Source organism: Erinaceus europaeus, chromosome 12 (assembly GCF_950295315.1).
Source record: "Erinaceus europaeus chromosome 12, mEriEur2.1, whole genome shotgun sequence".
NCBI classification, from domain to species: Eukaryota; Metazoa; Chordata; class Mammalia; order Eulipotyphla; family Erinaceidae; genus Erinaceus; species Erinaceus europaeus.
This window is the reverse complement of record NC_080173.1, coordinates 63626420-63646625: the sequence shown is the minus strand read 5'-3', so window position 1 is coordinate 63646625 and position 20206 is coordinate 63626420. Positions and strand designations below refer to the sequence as shown.

The window sequence follows — 20206 nt, the reverse complement described above, 5'->3', positions numbered from 1 at the left end:
TGAGTGGTATCAGAGCACTTGAGTTCTAGAGAAGTTTTCCAGGATACAGCAATTAAGGTTTACTATAGTAGCAGTGGACTGTCATGCCAATCAAATATATTTATAGTGGACAGGAGCTAATAGTGGTTCTGGAGACTGATCTTTGGGCACTAAAGTCTGCATGACTATTACAGGATAGGGATTTTTGTACCTATCCCAGATTTATAACCTTTAAAGAGGACTGAGTAAATATGCTGAATGTGGAAGAAGTGGCATGCCAAGATTTGCTGAATGTGGTGAGTGGTAGAAATATATTAACCTTATTTCATATTCCAGTATTCTAAAGCACTTCTCAGCATTTCTCAGTGTGTGGTGCTGCCGAACTTATGTCTTTGGTCTTGTGGGAGTCAGGTGGTAGTGCAGCGGGTTAAGCGCACATGGTACAAAGCGCAAGGACTGGCGTAAGGATCCCGGTTCGAGCCCCTGGCTCCCCACCAGCAGGGGAGTTGCTTCACAGACTGAAGCAGGTCTCTCTGACCCTCTATCTTCCCCTCTCCATTTCTCTGTCCTATCCAACAACAATGACATCAGTAACAACAATAACTACAATAAAACAAGGGCAACAAAAGGGAATAAATACATAAAAATGTCTTTGGTCTTAATATGGAGTAGTCTAATTTACCTTAACACGCAAGGGAAAAAAAAATACCTAAAAATTTAAATACTATGCAGGCAATTGTTCCCTTACATGTTGGTACAGGCTTTGTGTTACTTGTGTCTTAGTGTGTGTCCATTTACCCCAGCTAAGGAACCAAGACTTTATATAGCATTTACTAAAGAAATGTAAGCTTTTCTATTTTTTTCCTCCTATTCACAGGGGCTTCACTATTGTGGATGACCTTTTTATATAAGAGAATATTTTGTTTTGTTTTTTTAACCAAAGCACTGTTCAGCTCTGGCTTATGGTGGTGCAGGGGATTAAACCTGGGATTTTGGAGCCTCAGGCATGAGAGTCTTTGCATAACTATTATGCTATCTACCCTCCGCCATAAGAGAATATTTTGATTTCTTGTCCTTAGAATCCATTGAGACTATGTTATATGACTTGGAAATGAGACTGTACAGTTGCCAAAGGAAAATCCAGTCTATTCCTCCACGTTAGTCTGGCTACTCAGAAATAATGTCAATACCTATGGTAATTATTGTTCAGAGCCTAGAATCCATGTATTCATAGTTAACTTTCCCTTCCACAAAAATTTGAGACCCTTTTTGACACTGATATGTCACATCTATGAGGCCCATCCAGAATACCATCGTCTGTGCCACTTTGTCTTTTGTCTGAACATTGACTGGTATGCTGCACTTTCCCCCATCACATCTTTTTGTTGTTATTAAATATTTATTCATTTTCCTTGTTGTTTAATTGTTGCAGTTATTGCTGTTACTGACGTTATTGTTGGATAGGACAGAGAGAAATGGAGAGAGGAGGGGAAGACGGGGAGAGAAAGATAAGACACCTGCAGACCTGCTTCACCACTTGTGAAGTGACTCCCCTGCAGGTGTGGAGCCAGGGGCTTGAACCAGAATCTTTATGCCTGTCCTTGCGCTTTGCGCCACCTGCACTTAACCACTGCACTACCGCCTGACTCCCCGATCACATCTTACTTGTTGCCAGAGAAAATACAAACCTGTTTTTTTTTCCTTTCACCTGCCTCATTACAGGGTCCTGACTCATTCACATGACTCATCTTTCAAAAACCAAACTGGTAGTTACTTCCGACTCATATCTTAGAAACTGATGAAGCACTTGCAAGTTGATGAAGCACTTGCAAGTTTCTATTTTCTTTTTCATACACTCTTATCACAGACTGCTCCAAGCCAGAAAATCAATTTTTTTTTTTGCCTGGGGCTTTTTCTTCTTTTTTTTTTCTTAACTAGGTCTTCATTGCACTGGGCTAACATTCAGATAGAAGGAAAGACACCACAACACAAAAGCTTCCTCCAGTGCAATGGACATTAGACTTGTACCTGTGTTATGCCTATGACAAAGCAGTGCACTGTCCAGGTGAGCTGTCTTGTGGCCTGGGCCAACTGTTTGATATATAGAAAGATTCCACAGCACCAAAACTACCCTAGTGCTGTAGTACTCTTTTATGTAGTAGACTGGGGTCATGAAAATTCAGGAGCATGGCAAAGCAGGCACTCTTCCAGCTGAGCTTTCTTGCCAGCTTCTGAAGGCTTCCTTAGTCCTTCAGTGCTCCCACAGAGTACTTTTTTTTTTTTTTTTACTGTATCTTCTTATAAGCCGGTCTGCCTTGATAACGGTTTGTTGGCATATATGTCTTTTTTTTTCTTTAGATGTTAGATTCCCAAAGCTCTTTGGCCGCCATGTTCTATTGCAGTCATGAGATGTCACAAAGCTGTTTCCAGTTGGTCACCAATTTTTGGTCATGGAATCTTACAGGACAGTACCTGTTCAAAAAAAAATTTTTTTTTGTCTCCAGGGTTATTGCTGGTGCTCAGTGCCTGCACCACAAATCCACTGCTCCTGGAGACTATTTTTTCCCCTTTTGTTGCCCTTGTTGTTTGTGTGTGTGTGTGTGTGTGTGTGTGTGTGTGTGTGTATATTTGCTGCGGTTATTCTTGTTATTGATGTCGTTATTGTTGGATAGGACAGAGAGAAATGGAGAGAAGGGGGAGAGAAAGACAGACACCTGCAGACCTGTTTCACCACTTGTGAAGCGAGCCCTCTGCAGGTGGGGAGCCGAGGGCTTGAACTGGGCTCCTTATGCTAATTCTTGCACTTCGCGACATGTTCACTTAACCTGCTTTGCTACAGCCCAACCCCGCTGTAAGTCTCTTCTAACATCACTCTTGCCCGTTTTCTCACAAGTACGTAGAACAGTGTTGTGAACTAGGTAAACACTCAAAAGCTAATTATTCAATTTAATTGCCTTGGAAGAGAAACTTGGAAATTCACTTCCCTTTCTCGAGGTGTGAAATAAAAATAACCAATAAACAGGCATAATTTTTTCCTATTAGTTGAAAGTAAATCTCTGCTCACACTTGCTGTGTAGAAGAAAATAAGCATCTAGAAGGTTCTGGTAACAATTTGAATGCTAGGTACCCCAGAGGCTGCAGTTTCAATCCCTGGCACCGCTCTGTGCCAGAACTGAGCAGTTTGTTCTGGTGTCTCTTTCACTCTCTACCTCCCTTTTCTCTCATAAAGTAAAAAGCATTTTTCATTCTGTGACCTACTGCTAATTGTGTTTTGGAGACACCAACAAAAAAAGTTATATGGCCTGGGATGGCACGGTGGGTAAGGTGTTGGACTCACAAATATGCCGGAGTGAGATACTGGTTCTCTACCCCCTATTTCTCGTTAATTTTCATTTACTTATTTATTCCCTTTTGTTGCCTTTGTTGTTTTGTTGTTCTTGTAGTTATTGTTGTTGATGTCGTGGTTGTTGGATAGGACAGAGAGAAATGGAGAGAGGAGGGGAAGACAGACACAGACCTGCTTCATCGCCTGTGAAGCGATTCCTTGCAATTGGGGAGCTGGGGGCACGAACCAGGATCCTTCTGCTGGTCCTTGCACTTTGCTGCCTGACTCCCTCTCATTAATTATTACTATTATTTTTTATGCAGAGCACCTCAGCTCTGGCTTATGGTGATACAGGGGATTAATCTTGAGAGCTCGAAGCCTCAGACAGTCTTTGCATAACCATCGTACTATCTCCACCACCCATTAATCTTTTTTTTTTTTTTAAATAAAAAAATTAGTTAGAAAACAAACCAGTGGGACCGGGTGGTGGTGCACCCGGTATGAAGCTCAAGGGTCTGCTCAAGGATCCCGGTTCAAGCCTCCTGGCTCCCCACTTGCGGGGGGGTTGCTTCACAGGCAGTGAAGCAGGTCTGCAGGTGTCTGTCTTTCTCTCCCCCTCCTCTCTCAATTTCTCTCTGTCCTATCCAATAAAGTAGAAAAAAAAAAAATAGCCACCAGGAGCAGTGATTTGTAGTGCTGGCACCAAGGTCCAGCAATAACCCTAGAGGCAAAAAAAAAAAAAAAAAAAAGAATGAATGAAAATAAACCAGTAGGGATCAAGAGCAGTGACACTTCTGGCAGAGTATACAAATACATTATAATGCACAAGCCCCTGGTCCCTACTTGCAGAGAGGAAGCTTCACAAGCAGTGAAGCAGTGTTGCAAGTATCTCCCAGATCTCCCTCTTCCATCTCTATTTCTCAAATATTTTTTAGAGGAAGAAAATAAACCAGTAGTGACATCTGCTTCTAAAGACTAAAAAGATAAGATGTCAGCAGTATAGCAAGCACACACAAAATTGGGAATTACTTCTTTGTCCTCTGACACTAATAAACTTGGAAAAAAAAGGTGTTTGTCAAGTTGTTATGATTTCAAATAAGTCATTAATCATGGTGCCATTTTAAGACAAGCTACTTTGTCCCCTTCCCCCCAGACAAGCTACTTTAAAGATTAGTTTACTTGCTAGATTGAGTTAAAATGTCGTTTTTGTTTCCCACCTTCATTTACCATGTTTGCATCCTTGTGAATTCACTGAAGTTCATTTGGGGAGGTTGTAGTGTCATCTCTGGGTTGTGAGCCATGGAGAGGCAGAAATCACAGCACTAAAGTGTCACTCAGTGTGGGAACCAAATTTGAACCTTGGTCTCACACAAGACAAAACAGAACTATCCAAGCGAACTATTTTGTCAGCCATAAGTTCATTTGTTCAAACTTCTTTCACTCTTTACTATCATTAAAGTACTGTCTCGGGGGTCGGGCAGTAGTAGCGCAGCAGGTTAAGCACATGTAGTGCAGGGCATGGGGACCGGCCTAAGGATCCCGGTTGGAGCCCCCGGCTCCCCACCTGCAGGGGAGTCTCTTCACAAGCGGTGAAGCAGGTCTGTAGGTGTGTCTATCTCCCCTTCTCTGTCTTCCCCTCCTCTCTCGATTTCTCTTTGTCCTATCCAACAACAACAATAACTACAACAAGGGCAACAAAAGGGTGGGGGGTGGCCTCCAGGAGCAGTGGATTCATAGTGCAGGCATTTCTTCTAGCGTTTGCCAGTGCAGGCACTAAGCCCCAGCAATAACCCTGGAGGCAAAAAAAAAAAAAAAAGTAATGTCTCCATCCTTAACCATGAGTTTTGTTCATGTCACTTCCCTAGCAACAATAATCAAGGGTTTATAGTCTTATCTTTTTGATTTGTCACTATTCTCTTTATTTTTTTATGAATCCACTGCTTCTGACAGCTATGTTTTCCTCTCCTCCCACCCACCCTATTTTATGAGGACACAGAGAAATTGAGAGGGGAGGAGTTAAGACACCTTCCGGGGGTCGGGCCGTAGTGCAGCAGGTTAAGCGCAGGTGGCGCAAAGTGCAAGGACCAGGCAGGACCCGCCAGCGGATCCCGGCTGGAACCCCGCATCCCCACCTGCAGGGAAGTCGTTTCACAGGCGGTGAAGTAGGTCTGCAGGTGTCTGTCTTTCCCCCTCTCTGTCTTCCTCTCCCCTCTCCATTTTTCTCTGTCCTATCCAACAACGAACGACATCAACAACAACAATAGTAACCACAACAAGGCTACAACAAGGGGAACAAAAGGGGGCGGGGAAAAGACACATGCAGACCGACTTCACTGTTAGTGAAGCTTCCCTCCTGCAGGTGGCTTGAATCCAGGTCCTTGTGCCTGGTAATACCTGCACTTAACTAGGTACACCTTGCCCCCTATTTATTAGTGGATAGAAACAGAAATTGAGAAGGGAGGTGAAGAATAGGGAAAGAGTTACCTGCATCCCTGCTGCACCACTCGAAGCTTTCCCCCTGCAGGTGGGGACCTGGGTCCGTGTGCATTGTAATGTGTACACTTAACCAGGTGCACCACCACTTGGCCCTGAACTTGGTACTCTTTAGAGCAAAGTGCCAGGGAGATCACCAAGTAGAAGACACAATACTTGCATCTACTAGGTCCTAGGTTTAGTCCCTGACACTACATACACCAGAACTCTGGTGTCTGTCTCTCTCATAGAAGTAAGACTACAGGGAGCCGGGGGGATAGTGCAGCAGGTTAAGTGCACGTGGCGCAAAGCGCAAGGGCCAGTGTAAGGATTCTGGTTGGAGCCCCCGGCTCCCCACCTGCAGGGGAGTCGCTTTACAAGCAGTCAAGCAGGTCTGCAGATGTCTATCTTTCTCTCCCCCTCTCTGTCTTCCCCTCCTCTCTCCATTTCTGTCTGTCCTATCCAACAACGACAACAATAATAACTACAACAATAAAACTAAGGGCAACAAGAGGGAATAAATAAATTAAAAAACACTGTGGGGGGTCGGGCGGTAGCGCAGCGGGTTAAGTGTAGGTGGCGCAAAGCACAAGGACTGGTGTAAGGATCCCGGTTCGAGCCCCCGGCTCCCCACCTGCAGGGGGGGTCTCTTCACAGGCGGTGAAGCAGGTCTGCAGGTGTGCATCTTTCTCTCCCCCTCTCTGTCTTTCCCACCTCTCTCCATTTCTCTCTGTCCTATCCAACAATGACATCAATAACTACAACAATTAAAACAAGGACAATAAAAAGGGAATAAATATTTTTTATTTTTTTAAAAAAAAGACTATATATAAATTTAGAATAAAAATGAAATGTTATAGAAGTCTATTTTAAGGGGCCAGGTGGTGGCGCACCTGGTTGAGCACACGTACTGCAATGCACAAGGACCTGGGTTGAAGCCTCCAATCCTCACCTGCAGGGTGAAAGCTTTGCAAGTGGTGAAGCAGTGCAGCAGTTGCCTCTGGATCCCCCTTCCTCTCAATTTCTGGCTATCTCTACCCAGTAAATAAACAGAGATAATTAAAGAGAATAGAAGTCTATTTTACAAGCTCTGATCTATTGTGGATAAATTATTAGAGAAAGTAATTTTTTTTTCCTGGTGGGTGATAGTGGGGTTTGAAGTAGAAGCACTGAGCTCCAGTGCCTCAGGCATGAAGACTTCTGGGCAGAACCACTACACCAGGTCAGCCATCTGAGAAAGTAATTCTGATCTTAATATTGCATCAAACCTTGGATGAAAAGCTAAGAAGCACAAGTTAAATGCTAGTTTTAGCCAAGTATAATGGGAAAAGTGAATCTTGATGGAGGAGATGGCATAATGGTTATGCAAACAGACTCTCATGCCTGAGGCTTTGAGGTCCCAGGTTCAAGCTCCTGCCCCACATAAGCCAGAGCCAAGTGATGCTCTGGTTTTTGTTTTTTTTTTAAAAAAAAGTGATTTAGGGGCTGAGTGGTGTCGCACCTGGTTGAGCACACATGTTACAATGTTCAAGGACCTGGGTTTGAGCCCCTGGTTGCCACTTGTAGAGGGAAAGCCTTGCGATTGGTGAAGCAGTGTTGCAGATGTCTCTCTGCCTCTATCCCTCTCTATCACCCCCTCCCCTCTGAATTTCTTTCTATCCTATAAAGAAATAAAGATAACATTTTTAAAAATTATTATTGTATAGAATCAGAAATTGAGAGGAGGAGAAGAGAAAGAGAGAAAGACACCTGCAGCTCTGCTTTACCAATTACAAAGTTTTCCCCTGCATGTGGGGACCAGGGGCTTGAACCTGGGTTCTTGTGCACTGTAATGTGAGCTCTTAAGGAGTGTGCCACCACCTGGTCCCCAATTTTTAAAAATATTTATTTGTTCCCTTTTGTTGCCCTTGTTTTTTATTGTTGTAGTTATTATTGTTGTCGTCATTGTTGGATAGGACAGAGAGAAATGGAGAGAGGAGGGGAAGACAGAGAGGGAGAGAGAAAGATAGACACCTGCAGACCTGCTTCACCACCTGTGAAGCGACTCCCCTACAGGTGGGGAGCCAGGGGCTCCAACCGGAATCCTTCCGCTGGTCCTTGCGCTTTGCGCTTAACCTGCTGCACTACTGCCCGACTCCCCCAATTTTTTTTTAAAGTGAATCTTGCCCCCAAAATCAATCTTGCAAGTTGAAAAACTTTTTTTTTTTTTTTTTTACCAGCTCTTGCTTATAGTAGTGTGGTGCAGGGGACTGAACTTGAGACCTCAGAACCTCAGGCATGAGAGTCTCTTTGCAGAAATATTATGCTATCTACCCCCACCCAAAACAATTTTTTTTTGTTATAAGCTGTGCATTCTTCCTTTAGTACGACACATAAAAAAAAAATCATGTCTGGAGTTGGAGTACAGTAGGTTAAACGCAGGTGGTGCAAAGCGCAAGGACGGGCAGAAGGATCCCAGTTCGAGTCTTATAAACATTTTTTTTTTGTCATTACCAGGGCTTCTCCAATCCAGGATGACTTCCGATAGAAACAAAAAGGGAGTTGGGCAGTAGTGCAACGGGTTAAGCGCAGGTGGCACAAAGCACAAGGACCGAAATGAGGATCCTGGTTCGAGCCCCCAGCTCCCCACCTGCAAGAGAGTCACTTTACAGGAGGTGAAGCAGGTCTGCAGGTGTCTTTCTCTCCCCCTCTCTGTCTTCCCCTCCTCTCTCCATTTCTCTCTGTCCTAACAAAGATGATATCAATAACAACAGTAATAGGAACTACAACAATAAAACAAGGGCAACAAAAGGAAATAAATAAATAAATATTTTAAAAAGAATATATTTTAAAAAAATGAAAAGAAACAAAAAGGAAAAGACATCATAGCACCAACACATCCGACTCCAATACACTTGGGACTGGGCTAGACCTGGGGTCAGTTGCATGGCACAACAGGCTCACTATCCAGGAGAGTTATTTTGTTGGCTCAAAATCTCTGAATTTATTGGTACTATTTCAATGATAATTCCTCAAGATTTTTCATTAGGATTGAGTCATTTTAGTTCTCTATACTAATGGTTGCCCATGAAGTGATTTATTTATACATTGGTCCAGCAAACCAGCTCATCTGGGAGGGTGTTTGCTTTGACATGTGAATGAATGACCCAGGTGAGAGCCCGGCCACCTCTGCACTAAGAGAAATACTTGCAGTGATACTTTTCCTTTTGTCCCTCTTTTTATCTGTCTTTATCTGAGAAAGTTGGCCCCCAGTGGTGAAGTCCTGATGGTGATAATTAGTATAAGTATTTTTAAGATTTATTTACTTATGGGCAGGGGTAGATAGTATAGTGGTTATGCAAGAGACTCGCATGCCTGAGGCTCCAAAGTCTCAGGTTCAATCCCCCAGTTACCATCATAAACCAGAGCTGAGCAGTGCTATGGTTAAAAAAAAATTATTTATTTAATAATAACAGGCAAGATTGTCACTGCTACCTGAACGATGGTACAATTATTTAATTTAATTTAATTTTACACCAGAACACTAATCAGTTCTGGCCTATCGTGGGGCTGGGGATTTAACCTGAGACCTCAGAGCCTCAGGCTTGAAAGGTTTTTGCATAACCATTATGTTGTCTCCCCAGGCCTGGTACAATTATTTAAAAGAAAGACTTAAAAGCATGAGGTCCAGAGTTTGACCCAGGTATCATATGTGCCAGAGTGATGCTTTGGTTCTTTCTCCTCTCTTCAACCTATCAATTGTGGTGGGGAGTTTTTTCTGCCAAGGACCATTTAGATATTTATAATATTTATGACTATATAAACTATTAACTTAAAATTAGCACTTAATGTTGTTATGAAAAAAGCTAGATTTATTGAATTTCGAATCTCATCTGTGGTTGCCTTGGCAGGGCCAGACTTTTCCCATCCTTCTCATAAATAGATATTTACAGTGGGCTGGGCAGTAGCGTAGCGGGTTAAGTGCACATGACGCGAAGCACAAGGACTGGTGTATGGATCCTGGTTCGAGCCCTTAAAAAAAAACTATCGAACGAGTCAGGCGGTAGCACAGTGGGTTAAGCGCATGTGGCGCAAAGCGCAAGGACCTGCATGAGAATCCCGCTTCCAGCCCCCGGCTCCCCACCTGCAGGGGAATCGCTTCACAGATGGTGAAGCAGGTCTGCAGGTGTCTTATCTTTCTCTCCCCCTCCTCTCTCCATTTCTCTCTGTCCTATCCAATAACTACAACAATAAAACAAGGGCAACAAAAGGGAATAAGTAAATAAATTTAAAAAAAAATTTTTTTTGCGGGCTGAGTTGTGGCACACCTGGTTGAGTGCACATGTTACAATGCCTAAGGACCCAGGTTTGAGTCCCCAGCCCCCACCTGCAGGGAGAAAGCCTTGCGAGTGGTAAAGCAGGGCTGCAGGTCTCTCTCTGTCTCTCCCCCTCTCTATCACTCCTTTCCCTCTTGATTTCTGGTTGTCTCTATCCAACAAATAAAGATTTAAAAAAACTTTTTTTTCTTTATTGTGGGATTAATAGTTTACAACCCAGTAAAATGTACAGTAATTTGTACATGTGTAACATTTCTCAGTTTTCCACATAACAATTCAACCCCACCTAGGTCCTCCTCTGCCATCATATTCCAGGACCAGAACACCTCCCACCCCAGAGTCTTTTACTTTGGTGCAATACACACACACACACACACACACACCTTAATAATTTTTTAATATTTTTATTTATTATTGGATAGAGACAGAAATTGAGAGAAGTGGAGTGATAGGGAAAGAGATAGAGAGACACCTGCAGCTTCACCATTCATTAAGCTTTCCCCAAGCAGTTGGGGGCCAGGGGCTTGAACCTGGGTCCTTGCACATTGTATGTGAGCCCTTAACCAGGTACATCACCAACCTGCACCCCTCGCCCCAATTTATTTATTAATATGAGAGTGAGAAAAAAAAAAAACACCAAAGTATCAGTCTGACACCTGGAATGCCAAGGATGGAACTTAAGTCTCATGCTCCCAAGTTCAGTGTCCTACTCTCTGTCCCATTTCCCTAGGCTCACTGGCCATGCTTGCTCTTTCTCTCTTTTTAATTTTATGTATTTATTGATGAGAGAGAGAAAATGTGAGGGAAGAGAAAATGAGAGACACCTCCCCCCCCGCACTGTTTCATTGTTTATGAAGCTTTCTTTCTGCAGGTTTCAACCAAAGAGTTGAACCCAGGTCCTTTCACATTGTAACATGTATTCAAACAGGTGTTATGAGCCATGCTTTTTCTAATGGAAATTTTTGAAGGGGAGGAATAAAAAGTAAGGCCATGAAACAGATATCTTGCCATTTTTAATGTATTGACTGACTTCTGTGAAGTACATTGACATACTTGAATTCTGAGGTGCTATCAGCCTCATTCATTGGTTTAAGGGAGTATTCTCAGAGTTAAATTGACAAGCCCAAAACTTAAATTCAAGTCTTCTAGTGACAAATTTTTGTGTATTTTACTACTTGTTAGTTGCCTATTCAGTGTGTTGTTTCACTTTTTTATAGAGACAGAAGCAGAAAGAAAGAATATAAGAAACCACAGCACTAAAGCTTCCTTCCCAGTGGTGGGGGCTGGGTTCAAACCTGGGTCACACACTGCAAAGCACACTATCCAAGTGAGCTATTTTGATGATCCTTTCCTTTTATTTTTTCTTTACATCAATTTGTTAACAAAACAAAACTGGGGGGGGGTTAGGCAACCTAGGAGGTGGCACAGTGGCTAAAAGGTTGTATAAACATGAGACCCCCAAACTTGATCTGGCATCTTATGCCAGATTGATGCTCTGGTTCTCTTTAAAAAAAAAATTTTTTTTTTTCTCTTAAAGGTCTTTTGTGGAAGGATTCAAGTGACGATCACCTGTAGTATCCATCTGAGGCCACCAGGGTGTCCCATGGTGCTGTGTTTGAGCCATGTTCTTATCCTGGGAGCTAGAGGCTCTGAAAAAAACTGGAGTTAATCTGGTTCCAATGACCATTACCTAGGGCCAAGTAGTAAGAAAGCTAGGTGTTGCAGGCCAGAAGGTAAAGTAATTGTAAAGCTTTTGACTTTGCAAGCATGAGAACCTGAGTTCCATCCCCTGCCAGAGTGCTGCTCTGTCCTCTATTTCTTGGAGTAAATATATATATTAATTTGAGTAGTTTGGCTTTCTAGTGAGCAAAACAGAGCCAGTTTTTTTTTTTTCCTTTTCTTTTTTGCCTCCAGGGTTATTGCTGGGGCTCAGTGCCTGTACCATGAGTCCACTGCTCCTGGAGGCCATTTTTCCCCCCTTTCGTTGTCCTTGTTGTAGTTAATATTGTTGTTGTTGATGTTGTTCGTTGTTGCAACAGGACAGAGAGAAATCGAGAGAGGAGGGGAAGACATAGAAGGGGAGAGAAAGACAGACACCTGCAGACCTGCTTCACCGCCTGTGAAGCGACTCCCCTGCAAGTGGGGAACTGGGGGCTTGTACTGGGATCCTTAGGCCTGTCCTTGCACTTTGTGCCACATGCACTTAACCTGCTGTGCTACCACATGACCCCCCAGAGACAGTTTTGAAGAAGCCTTGACCCAGTAGATGAAGCCATACAGGGGCTAACTATTCAGTAACTAGACAGTACCTTACAAAGGACAATAGTATAGAAGAAACCCAGTGATTAAGTCCATCAGCACCTGCATTTCTTTTGACAACTGAGTAGATACATTTAAACATAAAATAGATTCACAATATGAAACCAGAATGAATGCCTTTATTATTATAGCCATAATCAGGATTTTTTATTGGTTTTTTGGATGTTTTATTGTTTTTTTTCACTTATTTTATATGCCATAGAGTTCACATGAAAGAGAGAGGAATAGGGGCCGTAGCAAGGACAGATAAGGATCCTGGTTCAAGCCCCCCCACTCCCCACCTACGGGGGGGGTCACTTCACAGGCTGTGAAGCAGGTCTGCAACTGTCTATCTTTCTCTCCCCCTCTCTGTTTTCCCATCCTCTCTCCATTTCTCTCTGTCCTATCCACAATGACAGCAATAACAATAATAATAACAACAACAATAAACAAGGGCAACAAAAGGGAAAAAAATAGCCTCCAGGAGCAGTGGATTTGAAGTGCAGGCACTGAGTCCCAGCCCTGAAGGCAAGAGAAAAAAAAATAGATATATATAGAAAGAGAGAGGAACTAGAGTACCACTCTGGTACACATGGTACCAGGAACTGAACCAGAACCTCATCAGGCATGCAAGTTCTGTGCTCCACCACACCAGTAAGCTATTTCCCTGGTCAAAAGATGGGTTGTAAAAGCTAATGTGAATATCAAAAAGCTAGACCAGAAACTAAAATCCCAGCCTTGACCTAACCTGGCTTGGAATGGAAGGAATCAGGAAGAGAGGGAGGAATGGCCCGTTGACCACACACATAGGTGCAACTCTGGAGACAGTGTCAGAAAGGGAGAACACACGGTCAAACATGGATGGGGGGCGGGGTGGGGTTCTACAGGAAAGCAAGGAACCACAGTGATGTCAGGTTCTTTCTCTCTCCTCCTACATTTCAGATAAATAAATAGGGAGTCAGGCACGTGGCACAAAGCACAAGGAACGGCATAAGGATCCCACTTCGAGCCCCAGGCTCCCCACCTGCAGGTAAAGCAGGTCTGCGGGTGTCTATCTTTCTTTCCCCCTCTCTGTCTTCCCCTCCTCTCTCCATTTCTCTCTGTCCTATCCAACAATGACATTAATAACAGCAATAACAATAACTACAATAAAACAACAAGAGCAACAAAAGGGAATAAATTAATTAATTAAAATAAAATCCTTTTAAATAGGTGTTTTTAAAAAAGAGATAGACTTTTAAAAGAAAGAAAAGAAATTGAGAGGGAAGGGGGAGACAGAGAGACACCTGCAGTACTGCTTCACCATTTGTGAAGCTTCCCCTTTGCAGGTGGGAAGTAGGAGCTTGAATGAGGGTCCTTGCACAATCAGGTATGCCACCTCCTCCCACTGGCTTCCCTTTAGCTAACCATTCAGGGCTCTTAATGTCACCAAGAGAGACTTAATAAAGCAGAGGAAACACTACTGACTAGAGACGTTGGCTTGTGAACTCCTTTCTTCCTTCTCTCCAGTGTCCATCACCAAATCCCTATGCTTTTAAATATCACTGGAAAGTGACCCAGGGGGTGACATAGTAGATAGACCATTGAACTTTCAAGCATAAAGTGCTGAACTTGATCTCTTGGTGTTTGCCACGGTGCTTCATTCTCTCTCTCTCTCCCTCCCATAAATATTTAAAAGAATCACTGAAATACACTTCAAGCCTACTTCTAGCAGCCAGGTTTCCTTTTGAGAGCTTGTCTGGAGGTTCTAGCAGGGGAGCGCAGCTACTCGTATACCGTCAACCGAAGACCGAAGACTGGTCTGTCTCTATTCAGGGGAGGCCGCCCTCTTCAACAGCTTCCAGCAGCTTTGGGAGGGACACTTATGGAGCGGTGAGGGAGGAAGGGGACACCTGCTTAGCCAGCCAGATCAGCCGAATCAACCCTAGCGATCAATGGGGTGACAGATGTCTCAGCCAGATCGCCCTCACATCCAAGGTTTCCCTTTGAATAATCACACAGTCCTTTGAATAATGTCTGCTCTTCTCTGGTGAGAGATAATCAGATTACCTGTACCAATTTGGATGTCCACAGATGCTTCTCTTAAGTAGTTAAATTAACTGTCACACCAAAATAAACTTGTGTATAGAAAATAAATAAGGACTTCCTGAGCCTTCAGAATGAGTCTTGCTATACAGTTATGTGGAGACTGGAAGAATTGCTGAAGGAATAAAAGTTATCATTTTTGTGCAAATTAAAAAAAATCTACATCTCTCAAAAGCATCACCAAGGGATTTTTTTTTTTAATCCCACGAGTCCAGTTTGAATAAACTGGCCTGAAGATAGTCTTTCATATGTGAGAAATTAGTATATAATGTCTTTTCTTCTTTTTTAAAGGTATTTATTCCCTTTTGTTGCCCTTGTTTTATTGTTGTAGTTATTGATGTCGTCGTCATTGAATAGGACAGAGAGAAATGGACAGAGAAGGGGAAGACAGAGGGGGAGAGAAAGATAGACACCTGCAGACCTGCTTCACCGCTTGTGAAGCGACTCCCCTGCAGGTGGGGAGCCGGGGGTTCTGACCAGGATCCTTACTCAGGTCCTTAAGCTTGCACCACCTGTGCTTAACCCACTGTGTTGCCGCCCGACTCCCTTCTTTTTTTTTTTTTTTTTTTTTCTTTTCTTTTTACTAGAGCACTTATCAGCTTTGGCTTGTGGTAGTGCAGGGGATTGAACCTAGGACCCCTCAGGCATGAGAGTCTCTGCATAACCATTATGCTATCTACCCCCCACCCTATTATGCATGCTCTATCTAATGTGCCTACTGAAAGGCAGACAGGTGAAGGATGTAGCACAGTGGTTGAGCAAAAACTTTCATACCTGAGACTCCAAAGTCCCAGGTTCAATCCCCCATACCATCATAAGCCAGAGTTGAGCAGGAGAGAGAGAGAGAGACAGAGAGAGAGAGAGAGAGATTGAGAATGAGAGGAGAGAGAGAGCAGACATCTAAAAGGCAGAACTAATGTGTATCCCAGCCCCCATTATGCCTGTTTTCTGAGTTGTCTTGTACCTGATGTTCAGGAAGTGTTTTCACTGGCTTGCATTGACTACTTGCCATCTGCTCTCTGAGCATTCAGGGCTGAATGAAGGGGGAGAGAAAGTGAAAGGAGAGGTGGGGGGGTGGGGGGGAGAGGAAGCTGGAAAAATAAGAGGAAACAGCTGGGAGCTAAGGAGTGGGGGGACTTATATAAGGTCAATGAAACAAAAAGCTAGTAGAGCACAGGGTCAGGCCTTGGGGATAGAGGGCTAATTAACTTCTGTCAACTTGAGTAGAGGCTTGTGTGCTTTGTTAAAGGGACTAAAGTCACTTCAAAGAGGGGAAAAAATCTAGGTTCTCTGATTCTGACCACTCTTCTTTGTGTACAGTAGTAAATTGTTTAAGTCCAAATCTATCCTGCTCTCTAGGAATTATGGTCTTCTTCCTTTAAACCTAATGAAAAGCTTGCTGCCACTACTCAGACAACCAAGGGTGAAATGCTACAAGTAGTACTGAATAAGTGAGCATTCTAAGCAGTGGATAACACATAAGCTTACGTACAGTTTTGTGAATAAATGTTGAGTATAGTTGGTATTCCTGTGTAGATCTTTTTAACAACCAGTTCTCCAGATCCCTGAAGCTGCTTTTTATGTGTGAGATTAGAACTTTAGGTAGTGGGGCCAGGCGGTAGCGCACCGCTGAGTGCACACATTACAGTGTGCAAGGACCCGAGTTCAAGCCCCTGGCCTTCACCTGCAGGGGGGAAAGCTTCACGAGTGGTGAATCAGGGCTGCAGGTGTCTCTTTGTCTCTTTCCCTCTCTATCTCTCCCTCCCCTCTCCATTTCTCTATCCTATAATAAATTAATAAATAAAAATAAAAACTTTAGGTAGCTTTTATTTGAGATTTCTTAGAGTCAAAAACATCCTTAAAGCAATCATTTCCCTTTCTTGGGGTTTTAGCTAGCCCTTATGCTATCCTGACCTGTGTTGCCATATTTTGGCATTGCTTCCTAGACCAGAGCATTTCTTTTTATTTTTTTTAAACTTTATTTATTTTCCTTTTTGTTGCCCTTGTTTTTTATTGTTGTTGTTACTGACTTTGTTGTTGTTAAATAGGACAGAGAGAAATGGAGAGGGGAGGGGAAGACAGACGGGGAGAGATAGATACCTGCAGACCTGCTTCACCACCTGTGAAGCGACTCCCCTGCAGGTGGAGAGCCGGGGGCTCGAACCAGGATCCTTATGCTTTGTGCCATGTGCACTTAACTCACTGTGCTACTGCCCAGCTCCCCAGAGGAGTTGTCTTAAAGCTTAGTCTGGCTATTCTGATGATGTTGCACTGGTATCTTATGTCACCACTGCTCACTTTCTACACCTAACATACTGTGTAGGCTCCATAATACCTGCTTTATTATTTCCTGTTCTCCTCCTTGTCAAGGATGGATGAATCCTCAGTTGAAAATCAAGTTGTTATGTGCAAGGACCCAGGTTCGAGGCCCCAGTGCCCACCTGCAGAGGGAAAGCTTTGCAAGTGGTGAAGCAGTGTTGCAGGTGTCTCTGTCTTTCTCCCTCTCTGTTACCCCTCCCCCCTCAACTTCTGGCTGTCTCTATCCAATAAGTAAGTAAATATAATACAAACATTTAAAAAAATCAGATTAACCCAAGTGAAGCTTTTTCCCTTTCTCTTTCTTTGTTTCTTCCTTTTTATTTTATTTATTTTTAATATTTATTTATTCCCTTTTTGTTGCCCTTGCTGTTTTATTGTTGTAGTTATTATTGTTGTGGTCTTCATTGTTGGATAGGACAGAGAGAAAGGAGAGGGGAGGGGAAGACAGAGGAGGGAGAGACAGACACCCGCAGACCTGCTTCACCGCTTGTGAAGCGACTCCCCTGCATGTGGGAAGCCAGGGCTCGAACCGGGATCCTTACATCGGTCCTTGTGCTTTGTGCCACGTCTTCCTTTCTTTTTAAATCTAGGACAATGAGGAGGAGTTCTGACTCAAAAAGAAGGAAGTCATAAAACCTACAGTATCAATGTGCTAACACTTTGGAGACTTCTGAGAAACAGAATCTTTCCTGAACTCTGCACTGACTGTCTCTAATTTGTTAAGAAGAAAAAAATTCAAGACTTTTTTTTACTGGAGTATGGATAAAGAATATTCATTTGATATATCTGTGATTTTCTTCTGCCCCTACTCTTCACAAGAACATTTAGATAGTCATTAAAACTCGTACTTATTTTGCCAATGAATACATTTTTTGTATGATAATACAGGTGGATAGTACAATAATTTTTGGTATCATTACATCTCTCTTTTAAATCAGTGTAATTTGGGGGGGGGGTTGGAGACAATAGCTACTGAAAAGAGCTTTATTTTTATACCAGAATAACTTTTTATGTAAAGTTCTAGTTTGTTTTTGACTACTAGCATGATATAACTAAATTAAGTTTTGTAGTTTTGTTCTAGCCCACCAAGTGTGTGTACAACCTGTTAAGTAATAACTTTCTTTTTTTCTGGTTCAGGATCAGACATTACTCTGGGCTTTGGGGCATGTGAGGGCAGGGAGGAACAGGTGTCTAAGGGAGAAATGCTAGTGCATGAGAGTATGTTTTCCAGTTGTATTGAATTTCCTACTTGGTGTATTTTTGACCTTAGTTTCTTTCCTTCTTGTGACCTATGCTGTTTTGTTTATCTATTTGTTGAGTATCCTGTCAGCCATTCAGGAATTGTAAAATAAAAATACAATTCTATTCAAATGCTTTGTAGATAGAGCTGAGAGGCTTAACATTGATATCTAGCAGCTTCTTTTCAAAGATAGCTAAGGTGATGAACATGTTTTTGTAGGTTTGGACTTGTTTTTGGCATCTTGAATGTGTGAGTCTTACAAAACAGTAGAGTGTTTAAGAACACTTAGCTACTAGTTGAACTAAAGCCTACTAGAAAAATCAGTAATTTGTCAGTTTCCTATGTGCTTTTCTTTGTTTATTTTTTTTGAGGAGGGGGTATTATCTTTATTTATTTATTGGATAGAGGTGGCCAGAAATCAAGAGGGGAAAAAGGGAGATAGAGCGGGAGAGACAGAGAGATACCTGCAACACTGCTTCACTACTTGCAAAGCTTTCCCCCTGCAGGTGGGAACTGGGGGCTCAAACCTAGGTTCTTGCACATTGTATCATGTGCACTTAACCAGATGTGCCACCACTCGGCCCCCTAACCTTTTTTTTTCTCTGTGACAATATTTCAACTGTCAAGGAACTTAAATAGATATTGGGGGTGGGGGAACCTTCATTGATTCCTTTTTCTTACCTTACTAGTGATAAAAGAAATAGTAAATATGTTATTATAGAAATAACTTTATCTACAACAACAATAACAACAAGGGCAACAAAAATGGGGAAAAATGACCTCCAGGAGCAGTGGATTTGTAGTGTAGGCACCAAGCCCCAGTGATAGCCCTGGAGGCAAAAAAGAAAGAAAGAAAGAAAGAACTTTATCTTGTTATATTTTATTTTATTACCAGAGCACTGCTTAGCTGACTTATGCTGGTGCTAGGGATTGAACCTGGGAGTTCAGGGTCTCAAGCATGAATCTTGTTTCCTATAACCATAGCACTGTGTCTCCAGCCTCCCTTTTAAAAATATTTATTTATTAATATTTATTTATTAATTTAGAGGAGAAGACCAGAGCATCACTCTGACACATCACAAGGACTCAAACTCAAGACCTCATACTTGAGTATCCAGTGTTTTATCCACTGCACTCCCTTTGTGGCACTTTAGATAGTAGAATCCTTATTTATTTATTTATTTATTTATTTACTTACTTACTTACTTACAAGCAAGTAAGTAAGTAAGCTCAGCTCTGGCTTGTGGTGGTGTAGGGGATTGAACCTGGGACTTTGGAGCCTCAAGCATGAGAGTCTCTTTGCATAACCATTATGTTATCACCCCCACCCCACAAACCAATTTCTGACCACATGGACCACAAGGAATTGGCTTAAACGTTTAGTGTGGTTATGGAGTAGGGGTAAAGTGGAGGAGGGACAGGAAGATTACTTCTGCTTCCCTTTCAGACATTTTTTTGGGGGTGGCATGTGCTTTTGGTCTGGCATGTGCTTCCTTTTCTTGATTGTATTAGGCTGATAATTAAGGGTAAGATTTCATTCTGGTTGGCGTTGGTTTTTTTATTTATTTTGCATAGAGACAGGAGTTGAGAGGGGAGGGAAAGAGAGAGAAAGACACCTTACAGCACTGCATCATCACTTGTGAAGCTCCCCCTGCTGGTGGGGACTGAGGGCTTAAGCCCGGGTCCTCGTGCATTTAAGCGCGCTCTCTACCTACCAGGTGTGCCACCACCTGTTTCCCTGGCTCTTTTTAAATTTATTTATTTATTCCCTTTTGTTGCCCTTGTTTATTGTTGTTGTTGTCGTTGTTGGATAGGACAGAGAGAAATGGAGAGAGGAGGGGAAGACGGGGGGAGAGAAAGATAGACACCTGCAGACCTGCTTCACCGCCTGTGAAGGGACCCCCCTATGGGTGGGGATCCAGGGGCTCAAACCAGGTTACTCCTTGCTTGGGTCCTTGCAGTTTGCTGCGCTTAACCCGCTGCGCTACCGCCCCACTCCCGTTTTTTTGTTTTTAGTTTTCTTGATATTTCTAGATATCAGTACTGGCTTTTACTAGTAGATAGATTCATTGTCAGTTCTAGCATTTTTGTAAGAAAAGTTAACCTAATAACTTGCCAATTCGAAACCTCTAACTTTAATATAAGTTTTGGATTTGATTTGATTCAGTTTTG

At 42.7% G+C, this 20206-nt stretch overlaps 1 protein-coding gene across 1 annotated transcript in view; it reads left to right on the top strand.

Moving 5' to 3' along the window:
* The window catches only part of CUEDC1 (CUE domain containing 1), a 304599-nt gene that overhangs the window by 111739 nt on the left and 172654 nt on the right, over positions 1-20206 (top strand). The gene's annotated exons all lie outside the window — the stretch shown is intronic.